Source organism: Phocoena sinus, chromosome 10, assembly GCF_008692025.1.
Source record: "Phocoena sinus isolate mPhoSin1 chromosome 10, mPhoSin1.pri, whole genome shotgun sequence".
NCBI classification, from domain to species: Eukaryota; Metazoa; Chordata; class Mammalia; order Artiodactyla; family Phocoenidae; genus Phocoena; species Phocoena sinus.
In genome coordinates, this window is record NC_045772.1 from 13,605,478 (window position 1) to 13,625,771 (window position 20,294).

Below are 20,294 nucleotides of genomic sequence, written 5' to 3' on the forward strand. Positions count from 1 at the left end.
AAGGAACAGCACATGTAGCAGTCCAGAGGCACAAGCAGGTACCCTGTTTGAGGAACGGCAGGCGGTTTTTTTTGGGCTGGGATAGAAAATGCAAGTGGGGGAGAGCAATCGATGACATGCCGGAGAAATTTTCAGGGGCAGTATCTGTGCTGCTCTCCAATTCAGTCACCACTAGCCACATGTGATTACTTTAAAATAATTAGAATAAAGTTAAATACAAATTGTTTCTCAGTCTCTATAGCCCATGTAAGTAGTGGCTACCATATTGAATAGCACAGATGTAGAACTTTTACATCATTGCAGGAAGTTCTGTTGGATAGCGCTGGGCTAAATCATTTTCTTATTTGGCCCATACCTGGCAGGCTGCACCCAGTGTTCTGTGCCTCCTGCATGTGTCAGGTTTTAGAGGGTGTTGTGTTTGGGGGAAGAGTGTGTGTTGGCTGCCTGGGCCCGCTGTGGAGGGGCGGTGGGGGGATGGTATGTACAGTTAGAGGAGAAGCATAGAGCAATTTCTCAAGATGTGAATATTGGTAACTTTTTTAAGGCACTGCTCAGATCAGTATGTAAAAATCCCAAGAAATATGTCATTTCCCCTCTAAGCCAGCAGAGCTACCAGTTTCATTAAAAAGGCAACGGCAAATCTATTTTTAATTTTATTTTTTATTAAGAAAAGCCCTCTTGCTTGAGATTCTAATCTCCAACTGAAAATATGTGCCATTTTAGAGTTGCATATGGCCGGTGTAATAGCATGCGTTGATGGTACTTAATAAATAGGAGTTGGTGCTGTACATTAGTGTAGGGACAAAAATAGGTCAAAAAGCTTTTCCTTTTTCCTTTTGAGTACAGTGTTCTGGCTTTGCAGATGGTGAGGAACCATTTAGAGCTATAAAGGGATTTTGATTTAGATAATGGTCACCTTCATTTAATTTTACAAAATTTATACTTTGTAAAAGGGACTTGGCTTTCTTTGAAGTTCTGTAGGCAGTCGATCAATATTTTATAATGTTATTTGTGACCAAGAGAATCGGTTTGGGAGGCTTTTTGTGATTTACTCTCTGTGTTTTAAACCAATTTGCCACTATTTTTGGAGCACTTGGTTTCAGAGGTTGCTACTTGAGTCTTTCCTGATTTTTGTCTCCTTGTATCTCTGTGACTTTGGGCAAGTCACAGTCTGTAGTGGGCACCTCTTGGTTTTCCAACTCAGTGTTTATTCACCCTGCTCAAGTTTTCTTTGGAAAGCCACACTTCAGCCCGTGAATTTTGGTATAGATGATATTGCATGACTTTAGGGTGAGACATATGACTCAAATTACGCCTGACCACAGTAATTTGGGTGGGCACGTGGCCTCCTCAGGGCCAATAAAATGTGATGGGGTGGGGGTGGGGGTGGGGGATCATCCCTGGTGGTCCAGTGGTTAGGAATCTGTCTTCCAGTGCAGGGGATGCGGGTTCGATCCCTGGTCAGGAAACTAATATCCCACTTGCCGTGGGGCAGCAAAGCCTGAGCACTCCGGAGCCCCCGTGCCACAACTGGAGAAAAGACCGTGTGCTACAACGAGGATCCCGTGTGCTGCACCTGAGACCCAATGCAGCCAAATAAATAAATAATAAATTATTTAAAAATGTGAGACTGTTGAGAGACGTGTTTGTGTTCTTTTCCAGTGGCCTTGAACCTTAGAGGACGTAGCTGTGCACATCCTTGCTAGCCTACCTAGCAGCTGCCGGTCCACAGCTTGGCATTTGGGAATGAAGTCAGTATGGATAAAAGCAGAGCTGAGAAATGGAGAGAGACCAGGTCACACCACAGACCTAAATCACACCTTACCTGAGGGTAGATCTACCCTTCGGCTTTGTAGATTAAAAGCCACTAAATTCTGTGTTTTGTTTAGACTAGTTTTTCTATCACTTGCCACTGGAAAAGCCCCCTTCCAATCTCTGTGAGACTTTTTTTTTTTACACATTTGTAAAAGGAAGTAAACAATGAGTATTTATCTGTGACCTAGGGTTGTTGTAAAGATGAAAGTAATAAATATCCAAAAGCATTTTCAAAGTGGTAAAACCATGATCGGATATTACGTATCTGCAAGGGGTATGTGCTAGAACCTTTCAACCCAAATTTTGACTTTGTATTTGATAGAGAGCAAAAACTTTTCACAGATCAAAACTAACAGAAGAGATTAGACTATATTATAACACTCAGTATTTTCCCAAAGTGAGTTGAGTTCCAAAAATAATTTTAAATGAATATATGTGAAAGCAGTGCTTAAGGACTAGGAGTAAAACTGTGAAAGGGTTCTGTATTTATTTTTAGGACCATTTTTTTTTTTTCTGAATTAGATCCTTTTTTTTTTTTTTTTTTGCGGTACGTGGGCCTCTCACTGTTGTGGCCTCTCCCGTTGTGGAGCACAGGCTCTGGACGCACAGGCTTAGCGGCCATGGCTCACGGACCCAGCCGCTCCGCGGCATGTGGGATCTTCCTGGACCGGGGCACGAACCCGTGTCCCCTGCATCGGCAGGTGGACTCTCAACCACTGGGCCACCAGGGAAGCCCAGATCCTTTTTTTTTTTCTTTTCTCTTTTAAGTGTATGTGGCCGTGATTAATTTTCCTAGATTTTTAAGCAGGAGCTGTTCATTATGGGGGGGGGGGGGTTGGGGGTGCCTGTTTGGTGCCGTGCTAGCTGTTTTGCCTATGATATTATAAAATTGAGTACTTTTGTATGAAATACAAAGTAGGAAAGAATCCCAAACCTAGTCGGTATGGATGTGTGTTTCTTACATTATACATTTTCCTCTGTAGGTTTCATAGTCTTTTACTTTCTGCAATTCAGAGGCATTTTAGAGGCATGTTCTCAAATGACCTGGCCTGTTGGATCATTTCATGATTTTATAATCCACAAGTGACTGGAATGAACGGTTTTATGTTGTATGCAACAGAAAGGGCTTGGGTTTTTAAGGTTGCGTGGATCTGGGTTTGAAACCCTGGCGTCCACACTCCCTGGGTCTGGGTGACCTCGTCTGAAAAAATAAAGGATCTACATGGTTCTCTGTAGTGTGTGTTATGAAGATTAAAAGAGGCGGTGCATGTGAAAGTGCCTCATACCTAGTAGGTAGTCAGTAATCACTTTTCTTACGTTTTTTATTCATGTAAATGAGATGTTTTAAGGAAGTCGGCCTGGCTCTAGGGAAATTAAGAATTTTATTAAAGAATCAATTGGTCTCTATAGCTTTCATCTTTTAATTCTTTAGGCTACTAAATCTTGTTCTCACTAGATGCTCTGTTTTTGTGACCTGGACTAGTTTTGGTAGAATGATGAAAATGTCTTCTGTTTAGGCATGCTAAAATATGTTTATTCATTTATTCATTCATTCAACAAATATAACTCATTCTGTCCCAGGTCACCTAGAGGAAACATTTTTTTCTTTTCCTATTTCTTGTCTTCCTGGTAGGTCTGTGAACTGGGCTATTTCTGAAGCGGACGTTGAGGTAGAAGTAGAGTTTTCCACCCAAAATTCCATGTTGGCTCCCTCTCTCGGGATAGATTTTTCTCTCACGAAAGTAGTCCATTCCTTTCATTTTTCTTCCCCTGATGCAAATAATCATCAGAGACCAAAGGACAATTTTTAACAAACACGATTTGAGGTCCTGGTGGTTCTGAGTCACTGAACACTGAGTGGAGGAGATTGCAGCAGGCTTAGTCCCAGCGTAGAGTGTCAGCAGGACCTTGACCTTCTGACCATGTGATAAGAGATAGCAATGGTCTAGAACAGGGATTGGCAAAACTGTGGCCGGCCACCTGTTTTTGTGTAGCCCGTGAGCAAAGAATGGCATTTACGTTTTTCAGTGGTCCAAAAAAAGAAAAGAAAAAAACAAAAAAGAACACCATTCCGTGGCGTGTGAAAATTACGTGAAGTTTAAATGTCAATAACTGTAAACAAAGGTTTGCTGGCACACAACTACACCTGTTAATTTACCTACGCCTGTGGCTTCTTTCTGCTACAGTGGCAGACTTGAGTATTTGCAGCAGAGACCTTATGGCCCCCAAAGCCTAAAATATTTACTGTCTGACAGTTTACGTAAAAATGTTTGACGACCCCTATTCTAAAGTAGAACTTCCTGACTCCTTGCACCCTGAAACCCCGTGGAAAATGATAATGTTTGCACAGCACACTGGAGTAAACGGAAGGGGCCCTGCTGGTCCAGGGCTGGAGGTGCAGCGCCTCAGTACACCCAAAACCCCCATTCAGAGACCACTCTGGCCTCTGGCAGAGGCATCAATCCCACTTGGGGCCGTTTAATACGGACACTCTCACCTGGGTCAGCTCTTTTCCTGTGGCTTCTTGAAGATGCTTCAAGACTTAAATGTTCGTGGTCACCTACAGACGTTTTTATAGTTTGCAAAGGCTTTTCACTGATGCCCCTGTCTTTTCCTATTTGTTATGACTCTCTAGTTTTGCCTTTCACATCTGGTTCTGGTCCTCCATTTGAATTAGCCTTTCTTGAAGGTGTTATGGGCAGGGGCAGGTACGAAAGTGTTTGTTGTTAAGAAATGTACAGTGTTGGGGAAACGGACTTATATTTATAGAATAAAGAGTATTACAAAGACTCTGTGCCTTTGACGTGACTGTTTTGGAACCTGCCACATTCTCAACACCTGCCAGTGGACACGGCCTCAGCCTTGTTGAATGGCTTGCCCTAGGAATATGTGCTCATGGGCTTCAGGGTGGGCAGCTGGCACACGGGCCGTTCCAGAGTCTGGGCAGCATCCTTTGTAGCAAGCTAGCATATCAACCTGTGTGTGATAATGGTGTTAGTTACATGCATCTTTTGAGAATCTTCACTAGAAGTATAGAGAGAACCAGCCACTTCGTAGCAGGAAATGAAGCAGGAGAGGAACTCATTCCTGTGGCCAACAGTCACGGCATTCCTAGTACAGATGAGGTGTTCTTCTAGGGACATGAGGAAACAGACAATCCCTGCCTTCTTGGATGTTATATTCCAGGGTAAGGAAATATGCAAAAAAAATTTTTTAAAAGATAAGTGCCATGAAGGAAATAATTCGGATTGGGGGCCAGAGAGTGGATGGTGAAAGGGAAGGGTTAGGTGGTTAGGGAGGGCCCCTTGGGGAGGGGACAGCTGAAGGCTATGATGAAGCTGCCATGCAAAGACAGGACAGTAGAGAGTTCTAGGCAGAGGGAATAGCAAGTGCAAAGGTCCTGAGGTGCAAATAGACCTGGCTCGTTCAAAGGACAGAGAAAAGCCATTGTGGCTGAGATGTAGCAGTGAAGGTGAGATTGGAGAAGACAGGGCCAGATCTCATAGACACAGGGAGCAGCTGAATCAGCCAGTGGCCAAGCTCACACTCACCTAGCTGGGTCCCTTGTTCTGCCTGGGTTCCAGCTGCTGGCTCTGTATTGCTTGCTTGTAGTACAGCTGCTGTTCTGAGGTTCTGGGAGGGCCTGTCTCCCTTTTGTCTTCTAAGTGTTCCTGGGCAAATGGCATTATCTGAGCTGGCTTCATTGAGTCACTGTTTTTTGCAATCAGATACTTATCCCAGCTAGGACTTACAATGTGCTGGACCTTGGCCTCACACTTTGTATGGATTAACTAATTTTTTTCCAATGAGAAAATAGATATTTGATCATTCCCATTTTATAGGTGAAGAAGCTGAGTCACAGAGAGGTTGAGGTACTGGTCTCAGGCAACCAGCTAGGAACTGGAAAGGCTGATGTTTGAACCCAGGTGGCTCGTTTTCTGAAGCTGTGCTGCCACTGGAAATCAAAGGACACAGCTGAGGCGTGGGGTGGAGCTTGGCGGCAATAGAGCGAACGGTGAATCCTAGGGAGGTGTAGGCAGGTGAGGTTGAGCCTGGCTTGGTGCAGGCACAGTGAAGGTGCCGCGGTTTGTGGTGTGCAAGGAAGCGGCAGATGGACGGAAAGATAGGGCGGTTGGTCCTGTTAGCCAAGAAGAACCTTCTGCTTTCCCAGAGGACTGTGAATGGCGAGATTAACACTTAGTTGGCACCACTGCATGCCAGATATTTATTCTTGTATTTAACCCTCCCAGCAACCCTTGACCCAGTGTTACTGGGGTGTCACGTTGCTCAGAGGGGTGAAGAGCCCCCCCAGGGTCACCTAGGGAGGAGGGCACAGAGCCAGGATTTGAACTTCTGAACCGTCTGACTCCTTTGTTTTTCTTTCCATCACACCACCTGTGTCCTGCCTGCAGGAAGCAGGCTGAACAAGAGGCGAGAGCTGGACTCCACACTGCTCACTGTCAGCTTTTCCTGGCTGTGATTCCCTTTAAGGGGCTGTTATAATTTGACCTCTTCCCCCAAAGCGCTTGTTTGTGCGCGTGTGCACACAGACCCCACCACAGACACACACACAGTTCTGCGTGCACATTGCAGGGCTTTGCTGAATCCCTACTGGGGACCCAGAACCCTGTTGCTGACCTTGCAAAGTCAGGCTGGACACAGGGCTAAAATGGTCAGAAGAAAGAGTGATTCCTAACTTTGGGTCTTGTCCGGATCTTTCTGGCCAATAAGCAATGACCTTGTTCATCTAAATAGCATAACTTGAGTGCCTAGGCTGTGTCAGACCCGGGGTCGAGAGCTTATTACGTGCCTGATGGCATTTCCCTGTTGCTTTAACCCTAGGATGTGGGTCTTGTGATTTTCTGTATTTTAAAGATGACAGAACAAAGCTTAGAACCAGAGGGATTTATCCATGCCAGGTGGGCTCGGAATCCTGGCTTCTTAGCTCATCGTTACCCTGACTCTGAAAGTAGTCAAGCCGCTGTCAGTGCCAGCATGTTGTTAGCATGAGTGAACGAGTGCCGGGAGATATTGCCAGGTCCTCAAATGTCATTTCTCACCTGCCTCTGTGCTAGGCAGCTCAGATCCACGAGCCTGGGGGATGCTATCGAATTTCTGGTTCCGTCTTGAATGCCCTCCGATGTATGAATTAATGTGACTGTGGAGGCATTGCACACTCAAGGAGGGCTATAGAAAATGTGAAGTCCTTGCAACCCCTCCATTGCAGGCTGCAGTGCCGTTAATCCCCACTGACACAGCTCTGAGCCATCCAGGGGGTTGACAATCATCGGGGGTTTGCAGATACTCGTCTGCCATTACAGACCCCAAAGTGCGGAACTGTAAATGAAAAAACACTTAAGGATGCCACCTATTGCGTAAATGCTTCTCCAGCAGTAAAATATTATACCGGCATAAAACCTCTATAAACATGGAATAATAATTTACGCCTAAGCACCAGCCATAACGTGAAATTCAGCTCCGTCCAGTTTTGCAAGAATCTTCCCTGGCAGAATGTGCTAGCCATTGTGTGAATTCTCCTCTGGGTAAAGAAAAACAAAATCCATTGCCGTGAGCATGGTTATTCTTTGAAATAGCTTTGGCCTCAAACTTTAGAGGGAAATATTTTTCCTGCGTAGCAGACGCTAACGGTATCATTTCTAAAACCGCAGCTTTGTTGCTGAGGCGTGTTAACAGGATGGAAACTTTTACTCAGAGCTGATGACTTGCTCCTGTCTGATTTTTTTCCATTTACTTAAAGAAGAATGAAATAAATGAGCAATGCTCTTCCCCGCTGCCCCCAGCAATTTCCCTTTGAATATTCACTTTTATGGTTTAACTTTTTAGAAAGGAAACTTTAATCGTTTGGCTTAAATGTTTAGAGTCAAAACTATAGAATGAGAAAAAAATCGCTTATATTCTCAACACACTCCACTTATTTCTGAAGGTAGATTTTATATTTATTTGACTATAGTTATCATTTATCTCCTCCTGTAGTCGTAAACTCCATGAGAGAAGGGGCTTCTTGATCACTGTAATATCCTTAGCACCTTAAAAAGATCTTAGCACATAGAAGATACTCGGTAAATATTTTTGAGTAACTGTCATATCCTCAGAAAGTGGTGGAAACAGCTGATTCTCTTGAACCTCAGCTTTACCACTTGGTGGCTGGCTGGCTTGGGCAAGTCTGAGATTCCAGCGTTCCCATGGTAAAATGACAATTATCACGCATCGAGACTGATGCATCTTGGGGTGTATTGATTAGTTAGGGCTGCCATTACAGAGGACCACAGACTGGGTGGCTTCTAAAGCAGAAGTTCATTTGTTCGCAGTTCCGGAAGTAGATCAGGGTATCTGCAGGTACTTTCTTCTGAGGCCTCTCTCCTTGGCTTGCAGATGGCTGTCTTCTCCCTGTATCTTTACATGGCCATCCCTCTGTGTGTGTCTGTGTTCTAATCTCCTTTCCTTTTTTTTTTTTTGAAAAAAATATTATTTATTTATTTATTTATTTTGGCTGTGCTGGGTCTTAGTTGTGGCACGCGGAATCTTCGTTGTGGCATGCATTCAGGATCTTAGTTCCCCGACCAGGGTTCGAACCCGGCTGTCCTGCTTTGGGAGCATGGAGTCTTACTCACTGGATCACCAGGGAAGTACCTAATCTCCTTTCCTTATAAGGACACCAGTCAGATTGGACCAGCCTAGTGATGTCATTCAACCTCCATTACTTCTTTAAAGACCCCATGTCCAAGTGCGGTCACATTTTGAGGCACTGGGAGTTAGGACTTCAATATATGAACTTGCAGGGGATAGGGAGGATGGGGACACAGTTCTGCCCATAACGCAGGGTTATTGATTTGATTATACTTTGTAATTGGTAAGGTGCTCTTCGGTGTTTAGGTAGTACTGAGGAGTTTAAAATCTAATTGAGGAGATAATCTCATTAACAGCATAAAAGTCAACTCACTCTACAGGCTGGTATATTCTAAGCTCCTCGGTGAGCATGGTGCTTTCGGGGTTCTGGAGAAGACTTCATCGCACCCGCACAGTGGGACATAGGAGCGTTCTCCAGAGTGGCTTTTCCACGTTCTCCAGAGTGGCTTTTCCAGTTGAAGGTACATGTGTGCCCTGGGGCTTATTGAATCCCTGTGACCTGCCTTTACCCACATGTGGGCAGGGCCACACCTCAGACACTACAGCGTGCCTGCCAGGCCCTGTCTGGTCTCACCTAGCAACAGTGGTCTAATAATAGCACTTACTGTATCCCGGACACAGTTCCAAGTGGGCCTCCCTGCAGAGTTTCAGCAAACTCCCCCAGAATCACACAGCATGTGCTGGAGTCTGGATTTGAATCCAGGGAGTCTGCTTCCAGCTCTGTGTTCTTCTCACCTCCTGAGGTTCTGTGGATCCGTCCTCCTGGATGCTCAGCCTTGCTGGCCTGGGACTCAGGTCGGTGAGCCTGGAGGCAGCTGGAAACCCCCAGGAGCAAGTCTGTGGCTGTAGCTCCCTGAGCCTCTGACAGCTAGTTTCAGGGTTTCATGTCAGCCCTGAGAGTGCTCCCATGGGCCGGGGTTGCCCGAGGCCTGGGGCGGGCACGAGGTCCCAGCACAGCCAGGAAAAGGCGGCAGCTGCCGAAGAGCTTCCCGCCCACCCTCCCTGCAGCTCTTTCCCGACTCTTGGTACCTTTTCAGCTCTCCAGACCTGTCTCCTCATATCCAGATGTGTTACTGGAGGACTAGGAAAGCAGGCACAGAGGAATGGTGCTCACATGCACCCAAATGCAAACCAAAATACTGCATTTTAATGAAACGCTTGTAAAATTTTCTCTTCGTGAAATTTTTTGGTCACTCCTTTGCTCTGTGTAACCCCAGAATCTCTGCCAACACGTGATCCGTGTCATCACCACCATCACTATTACTGTTTCCACCAGCACTGTCCCCACCATCACCATTTTTCTTTTCCTTCTTCTTCTCCTTCTCTTTCTCCTTCCTCCCCCTCCCCCCTCCTCTTCTTCTTCTTCTCCATCATCACCATCATCACCATTTATCCCCATCATCGCCGCCGTCACCACCTCGATCATCGTCACCATCATCACCTCCAGCCTCTAGAATGCTTGCATGAACCAGCTGACATACATGAATTCATGTAATTTGAATAACAACCCTGGTTGGTCGTAACTTGCTGTGATCCTCATACTGCCTTTGAGGAGACTGAGCACAGAGGTGTTAAGTGAGTTGTCCACAATCATACAGCTGATCATTGGCAGACGTGGGATTCAGAACCGGGCCATCTGACATAGCGTGCACCATTCCTGACTCTCACGGAGGAAATGTGTCCCTGATGGTTTCCTTACCCCTGAGCTGGGAAGAAGGAAGGATTACAGCCGCCAGCTCCCTTCGCCTTGGCATCTGTTGGTGTTGGTTTCCGCTCCTCCCCGAGCTCCCCAAAGTTTTGTGTTCTAATCGAATGTGCTCAGCACTTGCTCATGGCAATAGATTAAGCTGGACAACCTCTTTCTGTACTTCAGAGATGGAGGGTTCCTTGAAGACAGCGTGGCCATGGGTCTCAAACCTTGAGGCTGAGAACGTACACCACCACTGCTTTAATAAATGAGCTGAGAGCACAGTTGGCTCCCAGCCGGAAGGACCCTGTTGTCAGATGGGCAAATGGCTTGTTATGTGTCATGGCGATACCATTCCTCATGACCCACGCCATTATCTTGCCTCAGCACTTTTGCTTAGAATTTCTCCATCTCATCTTTTCCTGGGGCAAGTCACCTATAATCTCCCAAGCGGGGACCTTGCCCTCCTCCTGCCTTCACTGTCAGGGAAGGGTGTTTTCATCTCAGGATGCCTGGAAGCTCAGTGGCTCCTGGCTCGGAAGGAGTTAAGTCCAGTCAGGCCGTCTCCTGGGAACCTGTCCCCCTGGATCACTGTTTGTTTTCATCTTCATTATCTTGAATGACAATGCTGTCAGCACCCAGGAGGGGTCCTTGAACAGCCAGATAGTGACTGGATTTTTCTTCCAATCATCAGTTTTCATCTGATTGCAGCTCAGGTGCAGGGGGGGCGTTATTTCTCAGCACTCCCCCTAACTTCTACTGTTCAAATACATTCCTCCAGGAGGCCTTAAAGGGACTACCAAGGCTGGGAGAATTCCAGAGAGGTAAGGTAGTGGATTCACTCATTTAATAAATATTGACTGAGCACCTACTATGTGCCGGCCGCAACATCAGGCACTGGGGATACAGGAATGAACAAAGCCAAGGCCCTGCTCCAATGGATCTTATATTCTAGTAAACAAAGAAACAAGTGAGGGGCCGAGAAGGGAAGATACAGCAGGTTACTGTACAAGGGGGTCAGATGGTGATCAGTCCATGAGTGATGGGTGGGATGCTCTTTTAGAAAAAGAGTTTCTTAACAGCCTCTCAGAGAAAGTAGCAAGTGATCACAGCACCGAGTGAAGTGAAGCAGGTCACCTAGATAAGTGGGGAAGAGCATTCCAGAGAGAGGGCAAGGGCAGGGTCTTGAGGTGGAGTGTGATTAGCAGGAAGGCTTTGGTGGCTGAGTACGGGGTGGGGAGGGTTACACACCCATTTCACGTGCAAAGAATCCTTTTCTTTCTCTCATTCTAATATTATTACATGTTCTCATTTGTTCATTCATTCAGTGATCCTTTACTAAGGATGCCATAGGTGCCAAGCACTGCTTTAGCAACTGGGGATTTAGAAACGCATATACTCCTTTTGGGAAACCCCTGGGATACTGGGTGCTGGCACTGAAGGCACTCCCGGAGTTACCGTTACCTTGCTTTACTGATTTCGTGGCTCTTGCTTACCTCTTCTGTCTCTCTTCAGATGGCTTTCACTTCTGCAGAGAGTGCAGAGCCTTTCTCTCTCAACCCAGCATCCTCTCCATCTCCTTCATCACCAGGCTCCAAAGAAGGGCTTATGGAGAAGGCATTGACTTTCTCAGCTTGGCCACCGGTGTCTGGCTTCCATCCCACAAGCTGCTGTATGTGCCGTGGGCGACCTGGTCGTCACATCTAAACATGTTTCTGCCGTCCTCACCCTTCCTGAACTCACTTGCTGATCTCATCACACTGACACCTCCTTCAGAGGTGCAGGCCTCCTCTCTGCACTTCTGGAAGAGGGCTCTCCTGGGATCCAGCTTGCCCTTTGAGCTCTCCCATCCAGTCCCTTCCTGCCCTTCAAAGGCAGGTCGCCTACGGGTAATGTGGCTTTTTCTCATTTTTGAACTCACCCCCTTGGGGCATGGATGTATTTTCCCACTTGTCCTACCGGCAGCTTTATACTCAGTATGTCAAATACAGAAAGAATTCTTCATCTTCTCTCCTCCGCTCCCTCTATCTGCGAGGACCATCTTTGTCCCTTTCTCCCATCCCATGTCTTCCTATCCCACAGAATCTCAGGAATTCTCCCAGGACTGTCTCTGATACCCATCCCTTTGGTCCCATTTCTACCGCTTTTCTCCTCCCTCCCCACCCTTTGCCCCCCAGGTCCTCCAGAGAATAGTGGCTCTCAAGGTTTTGCTCTCAGCTTCACCAGCACCTGGGAACTTGTTAGAAATGCACGTTCTTGGGCCCCACCCGGGATCTACAGAAACTGAAACTCTAGGGATGGGGCCCAGAAATCTCTACAGATTTCATTCACCTCACTTCATTCGGTGCTGTGATCACTTGCTACTTTCTCTGAGAGGCTGTTAAGAATCTTTTTCTAAAACAACTCTAAGTCCCCTACATACAAACCTTCAAGTTGCGAATTTTCGAAGATGTGAACGTGCGTTCACATGTCCAATCACATAAGTTAGTTCACGTGTCTGGCGTACATTGTCATGTGCACGCATCCTCTACAAGTGGTTGTGCTTTTGTGTACTTTACTGTACAGTTCTGTATAGAGTACAGGCGTACAGTATCTTTATTTCAAGCCCAGGATGTCTGGAATAAAGTGTAAAAGCAGCGGTGATGTAGCTGGTACTACTGTACTTGTCAAGGTACTGTACTGTAAGATTAAAAATGTTTTCTTTATTTCTTGTGTTTGTTTTTTATGTATTATTTGTGTGAAAAGTATTATAAACCTATTACAGTCCAGTACGCTATAGCCAATTGTGTTAGTTGGGTACCTAGGCTAACTTAGTTGGACTTAACGAACAAATTGGACTTAGCACGCTCTTGAAATGGAACTTGTTCGTATGTAGGGGACTTACTGTGTTTCAGCAACAGCTATCCAGATGGTCCCGATGCTCCCTAACATTTGAGATCCAGGGAGGGAGATAAGCGCCTCCTTTGCAGTATCCATGGCTCATTCTTGCTGCTCCAAGCAGCGGTGCACCACGATGCCAGCTTACCTTCTCCATGAGCAGCCCCGATCTCATCCTTCCTCTCATCAGCCACCTCCCGTGGTCTCTGTATCAGCCACTGTGTGACAGGTTTGAGTTCACATTGTCCAGGTGTGAACCCAGGCCAGAACGCTTGGACTTTTTTATCTCCAGTCTGCTGGGCTAACTCAGAGGTTGTTTTTTGGTAAATGATATCCCTTTGTAGAGATGTGGCTCATTTTATGCAGTAGATGGGTCCCAAATTTTATACATGATGGATTTTTCTGGGTGGGGAGGGAGAAGAAGGTCATAGATTACTATTTTCAAGGAACTCTTAAATGTCCTAGGAGAAGTCATGGATTGAAATAGCTCTTGTGTGCTAGGGTGGATCTTCTGGGGAATCCCAGCAAATCACTTTCACTTCTGGCTTCCTCTTTTCAGTTGGAGGAAACAGGAATTAGCTGATTTCCAAGGCTACTTCCAGCTTGGATGTTTTAGCTCGGTGACTCTTACTCATTTGTTTTGAAAGGTTACATATTTGATTTTCCTAAGATTAGGTAAGAAGAGAACTGTAGCAGGATGAAAAATGTCCCCCAAAGATATCAGGTCCTAATCCCTGGAACCTGTAAACGTTACCTTATTTGAAGGTAGGGAAAAGCCCATTGGCGATAATTCTGGATGATGGGAGAGGGGTGGGCCCTAAATGCAGTCACATGTGTCCTTGGGAGAGGAAGGCAGAGGGACATTCTCACACCCCAAAGAAGGGAAGGCGAGGTGACCAGAGGCAGAGATTGGAGCCTTGCAGGCCCAAGTCATGGGATGCTGGCAGCCACCAGAAGCTGGGAGGGGCAGGGAGCAGATCCTCCCCTGGAGCCAGCACAGCCCTGTCACCTCGATTTTGGACTTCTGGCCTCTCAAGCTGTGAGAGAATGTTTCTGTTCTTTTAAACCACCAGGTTCGTGTTACAGCAGATATAGGGAATGTTACCGCAATTAAAAAAAAAAAAAAAAAAGATGCTGTAGAAAAGAAGAGAAATGGCTGTGTCTGTGTTTAAAATGTGTCCTGGACGGCAGATCTGCCTGTCATTGGCATCAGGGTGTGGGACAGGCGGAGTTTATGTCCTCAGCAATGTCCCTTCCCAGCTCGGTTCTGACGATTTCCTGAACCTCCCCGCTCTGCCTTCTCCCCCATGAGTGGCAGTTTCTGTCTCGAATTCTCAGCTGCTTCCTCCCCATCACGATGCTGCCGCACGCCCACACCTGCTCTTCTGTTCTCACTAATTTCGGCTTGGGAGTTTAGCAGCATCCAGTCCCTTTTGGAGTCAGGGTTGACAGGCAGTGGGAAAAACTAGGACCAAAACTTTGTCCTCCATCTCTGTCCCCCTCCCGTATCTGGAGACTTGATAAATATCCCCATTCTGAAATGAGCAAACTGGCCTCTGGAATGTTCCTTTATGAAGTTTTTCCTTCAAAGTGGCATTTGGGGCCCCTCCATGGTTTTGTGTAGGAAAGGCCAGTGTTCTCTGTAGGGTGGACTTAGATAATTGTCTGGGATGCTTAGTTATTAAGTTACTCATTTATTGGTCAACCACTAGAATCACAAATCAGAGCATTTTTAAGACTGGTTCTTGGAGACAACCTGATCCATTTTCCCCATCTTGTGTATAAGAAAGAAAAGGTCCAAGCTGTTACCTCTGGGATGAGCGGTAGTAGAATGAATGGGACATTAGACTGATCCTTGCTGCCCATCTTTCCACCCTCGCCCTCCAGACTATGCTGAGATGCTCTGGTAGACGATGGCTGTCACTATATTGAAGTTTATGACCAGTTAACGTTAATTGAGGCTGTACTGTGTGCCAGGCACTGCTTGTTACCCTTTTTCCTCTATTAAGTCATTTAATTCTCCTTACAACCCTATGAGGTAGGTGCTATTATTAGTAGAAAGTGTTTAGAGTTTATAATTGGTCAAACCTTTAAATTCGGGAACCATCCTCTACTAGTTAAATTTTTCTTTTTATAAATTTATTTATTTGTTTGTTTATTTATTTACTTACGGCTGCGTTGGGTCTTTGTTGCTGCACGCGGGCTTTCTCTAGTTGCGGCGAGTGGGGGCTACTCCTAGTTGCGCTGCGTGGGCTTCTCACTGCGGTGGCTTCTCTTGGGGAGCACGGGCTCTAGGTGTGCGGGCTTCAGTAGTTGTGGCACACAGGCTCAGTAGTTGTGGCGCACGGGCTTAGTTGTTCCGCGGCATGTGGGATCTTCCCGGACCAGGGCTCGAACCTGTGACCCCTGCATTGGCAGGCAGATTCTCAACCACTGTGCCACCAGGGAAGTCCTCTACTAGTTAAATTTAAAGCTCTTGTGTCAAATGGGGATAGGAGTGCCTCAGGCCCTCAATACATGTTTATAGGTGAAAGGGATACATAGGTGAACAGATAAGTCACAGACTCAGAGAAACAGATGTAACTAGGAAGCATCAGTCAATAAAATGTGAGCAAGATTCAGGGGACTGTGTGTCTAATGGGAACATGTGATGTGCACTTTTGGTTCTGTCATTTTCTAATCTGTAAAATGAGGGTAATAATATACACCTTATAAGACTGTTGTAAGGATTAGATAGGGTAATCAGGTAAGTGAAGTACCTAAGCCAGTGCACCGCATAATGGCATGAAATCATTGAACACTCAGTGAATGGCTGCAGGCGATGTACTTAATGTAGATGAAGAATGCAGTGACATGGGCTGTGGTGTATGTACCCTGGGGTAACCTTAAAGTCTTGTACCAAGATCTGCCCTTGAAACAGTACAGGTGACTCATTTTGAGCAAGGACATCTTGACCCCAAAGGGCAGCAGAAAGAGCTGTACCCACCAACGGGCCTGGCTGGGAAATTCCTTCCCATCAAAGGAGAAGGAGAAGGTACAGTGCACAGAGGGTGCTGTTGGCCGCGTGCAGACGCATCGTCCACAGTCACATTGTGGGTGGGCATGAGTCATTGGCTCTGTCCTCACATGGAGGGCAAGAATACGGGGCACCCCATTTCATCGGGGGCGGTAGGTAGAGCTCTGCTCTTGTATAAGGATGGCTGGGCCTAATTCCTTTTCTAGTTACAAGTTTCATGAAAACTTGGGCAAGTTACTATAATTATTTTCTCCTTCCTGATACCTAGCAAGATCGCTAACTTAGATGAATATGTACTGATCTCTACTCTGTCCCTGGCAGTGTATTAGGGTCTGGGAAGACAGGAGGAAAAGACATGGTCTCTGTCCTTGGGTCCTTGGGCAGCTTACAGCTCCTAGTGGACCCCACTGCAAGGAAGCAACAATGACAGGTGCCCTCTGGTTCTGGGGATGTATTTACACACGGACACACAGACACACACACAGACACACACACACACACACACACACACACACACACACACACACACACAGCCCTCGGCAGCCAAGGTGTGTGTCATGGTCTGAATATAAGCTTATGCGGTTTTCTCATCGGAGGGCCTCTTGGCAGATGACTCATAAACTTGTTATTCTTTTTTAATATACCATTTATATTTATCAGGATGGATTAGGTTATGCTACTTATATGAGCAACCCCCAAATCTCTGTGGTTTAAATAACAAAAGATTTACTTCCAACTCAGGTAATGCATTCATCTACGGTTGGTATGTGTGTATGTGGAGAGAGGGGTCTTGCCCCATGTTACACTCTGGGACCCAGGCGGGTCCCACCACCTGGCATGTCAGAGCTCACAGTGGCCAAAGGAAGTGGGAACCTGGGGAGTCATGTTCTGGTTCTTGAAGGCTGTTGCTCACAGTTCTTTGGCCAGAGCTAGGCACCCAGGCACTGTTCACTTCCAGGAACTGGGGAAGATGAGGTTTACCTATGACGGCGAGAAGAGGAACCAGCGGATTCCTGTCAGCCTTAAGGACCCCTACGCTATTCCAGTCGGCTTCATGTTTGAATTCTTAAGCTAGAGGATATAACAAAAGTGCCCTTGAGGGCTTCCCTGGTGGCGCAGTGGTTGAGGGTCCGCCTGCCGATGCAGGGGACACGGGTTCGTGCCCCGGTCTGGGAAGATCCCACATGCCGCGGAGCGGCTGGGCCCGTGAGCCATGGCCACTGAGCCTGCGCGTCCGGAGCCTGTGCTCCGCAACGGGAGGGGCCACAACAGTGCGAGCACCGCGTACCGCCAAAAAAGAAAAAAAAAAAAAAAGTGCCCTTGAAAGAAGAGCTTGAGAAGCTGGCCAGAAACACGAGTGACAAGTGGGTCTGACCTCTAGGAGAAGTATAGGAAAGACGTGTCCACCAGCTATCAGATCAAGTAGATCTACTGCGTAGGGCTGATTGCCTGGACCCCTTTGTAGCTCCCAAGGGCACACCTAATGCTGTTGCAGCTTGAGTAAAATTTAGTGCTGCACAGTTTCTTTGCCAGGCAATGTGCCAGGGTCGGGGATACGTGATTAACTGGGATCATTAAGAAAATTTTAGCGTATATTTATTATATTGATTATAAGATCAGGGAAGTGTCTTTTTGCTTAGTTAAAACTAAACGTTTTAGCAATAAAAACAGTAACGCTTCTGTCACCTAAAAAAGTCACTTAAATGGTACCTGGGGAGTCGGGGCATTGCGGTTTATAGTTTTCCGTTTCCTTCCTGTGTAGACTTGATCATCTGCTTGATCATTTGGGCAGACTTCAGTCTCGCTCCCTTGATCTTCTTTCTTTTTTTCTTGTTCATCATGCTCATGATTGTTGCGCATTTCCAGTAATGTGTTGCAGTTGAGCCACTTTGGTATAAGCACATATGTGTACGTACACACGCACACACACACATCTTTCTGCTAGGAGAAATATGGGCTTCAGCAAACAGAAGGTCACTGGTTGGGGTCAGGGAGGATATGTGGCATCATTCTGAGTAGTCTCGCCTGTTATCTCTGCTCTGTTCTCCTCACATGCTCTTAGGCATCCTTTATGCAGGTGGTTGGAAAGAAATCTTCTTAAATATCTTTGGCTCACTTCCTGGAGATCTTCACTACCTAACAGTCAAACAAACATTTGTCAGCTAGTTTTTACCCCCAAGGCATGGCAGGGAAAAAAGAGAAGTGTCACGTATCCTTCCCCTCCCACAGCCCTGCCCTGCCCCACACTTTGGGCGTTTGCAATTCCTAGATGGGGAAATAAACTAGGAGGTACCTACTGTGTGCCAGCCACTGTTCCAAGCCTATTCTGGGTACATCGTCTCATGTAAGCCAATAATAGCCCTCAGTAGCTGCTGTTTTTTCCACTTTGCCATGAAGAGATTGAGACTCGGAGAAGACTGCCAACTTTGTCCCGCCTACATGGTGAGTGGCAGTGTTTGTATGCAAAGCTAGGCTTCTTTTTTATTCCAGTCTGTGTTCTTGTCACGGTGCCTGCCGGCCAATAGGAAGCAATTAGAGATCCCTAACCCAGAGGAGGCTCTCAGGAGGACAGAGATTTTTGTTTGTTCTCTTCACCGTTGTGTTCCCAGTGACTGAGGGAGAGCCTGGCGTAGGTGTAGTGATGATGGAGGAGGGCTCCTGCCTCTAAGGAGCGTACAGTCCAGAGCAGTGAAACTGACAAGTACATTTATCATGTCAGTGTGGGTGTCAGCTACCGTGGACCTCAGCGCAAAGGAGGGTGCATCCCATGAAGCTTTTCAGCAGAGGTGTGGGTTTTAGACAGCGTGCATCTGGAGCAGCAGCCTGGAGAAGGACTGCAAGGGGCAAGTATGGAGGTGACGAGGCCAGTCGAGACCTTGAGTGAGTGTGAATGAGAAGGGGCTGAATTCAGACAGTAGCAGTGGGATGATGTTATTACTAAGGGTGGCATTGCGGCTGTCAAGCATGGGGGGTAAAGCAGCAGGGAGAGTCGGGGAGGACCTACACATTCCTGGCAACTAGGCGGGTGGTATAGTGGATGAGGAGAAAGACCAGGTTTGACAGAAAAGATCATCCTGTTTTGAACAGGATGAGAACATCAGCTTTGGAGTCAGGCACTGGCTCTATATTAGCTTTTTGACCTTGGGCAGAATTCTTAACCCCTGAGCCTTAGATTCCTATACTACGGGAATACTAATTATACCTACCTCATAAGGTTATTGTAAGGATGAAATGAAACCATGCATGTAAGGCACTTAAAGTTTGACATGTAAATGCTGGCTGTTAGTAATTATTAATTACTAATAATTAAAAACTAGTGGTGAATATGGATAAACTTACCGTAGTGGGGAAGTTAATATCTGGTAACTTCTATTCTCCTTTAAAGAGTTGGGGCAAAATGCTATAGGAGGTGGGCTTCCCTGCTGGCGCAGTGGTTGAGAGTCCGCCTGCCGATGCAGGGGACGCGGGTCCGTGCCCCGGTCCAGGAGGATCCCACGTGGCACAGAGCGGCTGGGCCCGTGAGCCATGGCCGCTGAGCCTGCGCTTCCGGAGCCTGTGCTCTGCAACTGGAGAGGCCACAACAGTGAGAGGCCCGCGTACCGCAAAAAAAGAAACTATAGGAGAAAGTAAAGGGGGATCTGTCATATTGCCAGGGTCTGTGCCCAGTCCTCATTTTCATTGTTTGATTATCATAACCATCCTGTCAAGCTAGAAGAATGGTGCCTAAGGTAGAGCCGGCTGAGTAGACCCAAGAATGTCTAATGACCCAAGATGTTTGTTTCCCCCTTTCAGAATGAGTATGTTGGGGAGAATAAAGGAGTGGGGTGTCTCTGCTCCACACAGGACTCAGGCTGCAGGAAACTCAGCATCCACATGCGATTTCTAAACTCTGGACACGTGTGTCCAGACAGCAGAGGGCAGGGGCGTGAGCAGTGAGGGTGGGACCCACATCACTGCTGCTTGTGTCCCACCGGTTAGAACTTTGTCACGTGGTCACCCCTCACTGCGTGGAGGCTGGGGAATGTCTCACCCTGCCCAGGGTTTGGTGGACAGCTGCCACTTGCCACAAAGGGCCCAATTTATAGGTGAAGAAACTGAATTTCTGAGAAACTAGCAATCTTCCGTAAGGGCACATAGATTATTTATAGGGAAGGTAAGATTCACATTCAGGTCTATCTTCCCCCACCACCCCTCATGGGAAATTAGAGGCTGGTTAGGGGGCTGTGTGGGTTAATTGGAGTGGATTTGGTT

General features: G+C 46.7%; 1 protein-coding gene across 2 annotated transcripts in view; it reads left to right on the forward strand.

Moving 5' to 3' along the window:
• Positions 1-20,294, forward strand: part of LARGE1 (LARGE xylosyl- and glucuronyltransferase 1) — a 587,572-nt gene that overhangs the window by 72,129 nt on the left and 495,149 nt on the right. Inside the window, exon 1 of one of the 2 annotated variants that reach the window (XM_032644885.1) lies at positions 4,908-5,002. The exons of the other annotated variant lie outside the window; for it this stretch is intronic. The gene's annotated coding sequence lies outside the window, so the exon portion shown is untranslated. Of the gene's footprint in view, positions 1-4,907; positions 5,003-20,294 lie in introns of those variants that run through there. 2 annotated transcript variants of the gene reach the window in all.